The sequence below is a fragment of the Aplysia californica genome, unplaced genomic scaffold (assembly GCF_000002075.1).
Source record: "Aplysia californica isolate F4 #8 unplaced genomic scaffold, AplCal3.0 scaffold00618, whole genome shotgun sequence".
Lineage (NCBI taxonomy): Eukaryota > Metazoa > Mollusca > Gastropoda > Aplysiida > Aplysiidae > Aplysia > Aplysia californica.
Genome location: NW_004797888.1, coordinates 440,684 through 445,463, shown reverse-complemented (window position 1 = coordinate 445,463; position 4,780 = coordinate 440,684).

Below are 4,780 nucleotides of genomic sequence, written 5' to 3'. Positions count from 1 at the left end.
GTTCTACGGTGCTCGCGACTGCATATGAGCGCGCAGGACACATTTAACATTTTTAGTTGGTAGGAAATTTTGAATTTTGCCCAGGTGTCGGCCGAAGCCTACTCTTATCGATTTGGGCCACCAAGAGATCTTTAACGTGCGAAACTTGCACATGGGACCTCTGAGATTTTTCCGCCCTTATCCGAGAAATCTAGGTGTCAGATCTTACCTACCATTAGATCAGGGGTGTGGTTGAAATACAGCAGTAAGAATGAGCCAAGGAGTAGCAGTAGAAAGGCTTTAGAAAGAGTCAAGAGCCCAAAGGAAGGGGACAAAGGATGTGAGGGGGGGGGCAGAAAGGGGAGACGAAAGCAGGCGACAGAACATTGTTAGAGAGCAGGAAAGGAGGTGAAAGAGAAAAATTTAGAGAAGAAAAAATGCACGTCGCTATCCGGATCCGAACCCGGGACCTGTTGAATGTCAAAATTAAAAGTGTAGAACCTGTTCCCAAGATCAGCCCAACAATTTTGTTTCTTTGAGTAAGAACAAAAACACCAGCGCAGTAACACTCATCCCATGCAAGGTAAAAGCCAGACGGACAGGCAAAAACAACGGAGGAAAAGTCCAGAAGTAGGACCAACCAGTGCCGCCCCCAGCCACTCTCGAACTCAAGGAATGAGGGGCAGTGCCTCCAAGAACGAAGACAAGCAGTCAGTTTAGATTTGAAGGAAGGAGAGTCCAAACAATAGGCTGTAAATATTAACGCCATAATCATTGACAACTTAACACGCAATCTGCTTCGACACTGCCTCTAAGGGTCCCCCAAAGCTGAACGGCACATGCAATTTGAAAAGAAAGAAAGAAACACTCGATAAAATACCCCCACTCCCACCCCCATAGGGGAATCAAACATACGTTTTTTGCGTGCCAGGAAAGAAGCCAACATAATATAATGTCCATAAAAGAAGTACCTCATCTATTTTAAAACGACTCCAAAGAGTGAGCAGGGTAATTAATATCACAATCAAAACTACCCCGACCCCAGTATTCTTTCTTTCTGTCATTCGTTTTTCTTCTTTCTTTCATTCATTTTTTTGTTATGTTTCAACCTCGATCTCTTAGTCTCTCCTGTGCGCTCTCTCTCTCTCTCTCTCTCTTCCAGTGAGGTGTGTATGTATTATCGATTAACCAAGGCTGTGGGCGTCGGCCGCAGTAGCGGAAAGCTGAGAACAAAAACGTTGTATGCAGGACAGACTGCATGAGTCTATTGTGTCTGGCCGAGCACAAAGCACCGGTCTTGTGAATTATTACGAGCAGCTCAGGTGGGTACATAGCACGGTATATATATATACAAGCAGCTCCAAGGCAAAACGTTCCATCTGTGACTACAATATATTTGACGATGGAGCTTTTGGGCAATGAACTCTTGCCCGTTGCTGCGACAAAATACAACCTGTCTGTCAGGCCCTCGCTTGGTAACCGACGCTCTGGGAGTTTACAGGGAGGGCGTCACCACGACACCACAAGGTTAATTTGTTCCTGGTTCTGTATTTTATTTGTGTGGGGTTTTTGTTTTTTTGTTTGTCTGTTTGTTGTTGTTTTGGTTGTTTGTTTTTTGTGTGTGTTTGGTTGTTGGGTTTTTTTTATTGTTTGTTTGCTGTTGTTTTGTTTTTTTGTTTGTTTGTTTTTTGTTTTGTTTTTTGTTTTTTGTGGGTTGTTTTTTTTGTTGTTGTTTGTTTTGTTGTTTTTTTTTTGGGGGGGGAGCGAGTAAAACACCCTTCTACGCTCATATTAGGCATCTCAAAAACAGGCTATAGCCTCCTTGGTGAAAGTGATTTCTTGGAAGGGGGGGGGTGTGTGTTGAGTTTTTGTTTTGTTTGTTGTTTTTGTTTTGTTTTTGTTGCTTTTGGGGGGGGTGATTTGTTTACAATTGTTCATTGCTTTTTATTTTATTATTGTTTTTTAAAGGGGGGGTGCGGTGTATTTTGGGAGGGGAAAGGGAGGGGGGGAGCTTAAATGTCCCTTCCGCTGGCGCACAGGCTCGAATAAGAGTCAGACAGAATGCGTGGTGCGAACGAAGAGAAGTTGTTATGCAGTTTTATGTAGAAACCTCTGTAATATTATGTAATGGGTAATTATGTGGGATATACGCCCCTTTCAATACTGCAGGGTTACTAAAGATGTCATGACCTCCGAATATAACGTCCAACTCCGATAGAACCGAGCCAAGAGAGTGTAGAGTCTTGAAATCTTGAAAACTCCAGAAACAACAGATTTTCCAAAAACGTCTAATCGGGGATTCAAACCAAAGCCCAGCATAAGGCAAACTAAGGTTCCGGTGCTCCTTGAAACCAGTCCGCCGAGTGCATCATCTGTCCTAAATCCCCACTTCTGAGCCCCGGTACGTCAGTCTGCCACCTCAAAGGCTGTCCACCCGGTCAGGTCAGCTTTGAATAGGACCGGCCACCGAGATGAAAGGAGAACCTTGTTCTTTGAAAGAAGACATTGATCTCCTCTGTGCCCCCCCCCCTCTTCCCCTTTCCCTTTCTTCCTTTCAACAAAGCGTCACCCAACTTGCGTCTGGGCAGGGCGGGGGCTGGGCTGGGCAGGGCGTTCTTTTGAGTAAATTTTGAGAAAAGAGAAGCACATCGTCAACATGACTGTCATTTAGCGTAGGAAATAAGCTATGGAAAAAGAGAGGGAAGCTTGTGTCTCAAGAGGGTCGGGGAGAGGACAGCTACCTGCATGGAATAGCAAGAAGAATATCCAACCAGCTGATAACTGGCACAATCGGCAAACAACCTCTTTCGTGGATTTGGGAGAGGACGGGGGTGCAGCTATGGCACTGCACCGCCTGCAATTATACCTATTTTCCAACAAAGTAAGTAGTAAGTAAAGGAAGGAAGGAAGCAAGACAGATAAACAGAAAAAAAACACAGAAAGGAAATAAGTAGGACCTACCAGTGGCACCCATGCTGGGCGTTCATCTGAGCACAAATTTCAGTTTGAGTTTTTTAAAAAACAACAACAACAAAAAACAAAACAAAAAAACTACGTCGACAAAATAACGGTCATTTGTTGCGAGGAAAGAAAAAGTCCCAACAGGCAGAAACGACAGACAGGGAGAATAGAAGTGGGTGAGGAAGTATCAATCAACGGCACCCTTAAACCACCCACACTTCAACACACAGTCGAGTATGAGAACAGGCCATAGTCAAACCAATGTGTTGGTTTATACTGGATCATCTTCAGCTTAACACAAACCCTTAGCTTCAACCACATTCACCGTGTCTAGGATTTTCGGGGGGGGGGGGTTGTTTACAAGTCAGTTTGGGTTTGTTTGCTTGGGTTAGAGAGAAACACGTCGTCACTAAAACGGTCATAAAGCCGTGAGAAAAAAAAAGGTGACCAGACAGAAAGAAACGGTAGAGAGAACGGACTGATGTAAGACTAACCCGCGTTTCTTTGGGGGGGAAAAAAGGGGGGGGAGTGCGCAGTGTTTCTATCTAAAACAAAAATAAAATACTTTTCTAGGAGAAAAAAAACAGTCCCTCTTTAAATTACTTAGTGTAAAATACATTAACGTAATCGTTGAAATTTTTCGTCTTCATCGACACTATTTAAGTAAGGTTAGTAAGAAAGTGGCTTGCTCCGATCATGCCTGAAAGGGCAACCGTGGACTGAGTGGAATACAACATCCCGGCAGAAAAACTAATGAAACTTGACATAAATTCTCGCCACAAGAGAATCGAACTCATAACTGCTTTGTTTGAGTAATGAGAAGCACATTCATTCAGTAATGGTCATTTTGTGCTAAGAAAGAGTAAGACAGACAGACATACAGACAGACAGACATACAGACAGACAGACAGACAGACAGACAGACAGACAGACAGACAGACAGACAGACAGAACCAATAAAGTGAAAGTAAAGAAGTAGGACGTACTAGTGGCGCCTTGGAACCATCCGCGAACTCACATCTGCGCACGAAAGCGATGTACACGTTACACATCAGACATCGGTGTTTAAGTCTTTAGTAAGCGTTTTACGGCACTTGCAACACAATACGTGCTGAAGATTAGATTCAAAGATTCAAAGATTCAAAATGATTTATTGATTTGAAACGCCTTTGGCCCATACATCCACATATTTTACATATGGTTCGGCAATTACATAGGCCCTACATTGGTGCAGCACATCGGATGTTTAACATAAATTGGACATGCGCGCCCACATACACGCATGCACGCACGCACGCACACACTACTGAAGATTAGAGGTGTTACAATGAGAGCAACAAACACAAAAAAAGAAGATGGGGAGATAAAGACGATATATGTTTGATAGGAAAGAAGAAGCAAACCACAGGTACCAGAGCACTCGCCAACCACCCACCGGTGTACTACTGCCAGTGAACCAACAAACAGAAAAAGTACAGGAAGCAGACAGACAGTACAGAGAACCCACCAGCTGAACCCAGCAACAAGTACACAGTCAAGAAAACAAAAGTCAAATCCTGCTCTAACGACCACCTGTCGAAGACAATCACCTATACAGAAGAGCACCTCCACCCCCCCCCCCCCTTTCCCCTTTGTGTTTTTTCATGTGCCATAATGATACTGTCCAACAGGATCACCTGTCTAAGATGACCACGTTTCTTCTTGTCGGCCGAACACATTGACACCAAAAAAAACTCAAACCCACTAACAAAAATACATCCTCAGAGCCTGCCTCTCTCTCTCTCTCTCTCTCTCTCTCTCTCTCTGTCTCTCTCTCTCTGTCTCTGTCTCTCTCTCTCTC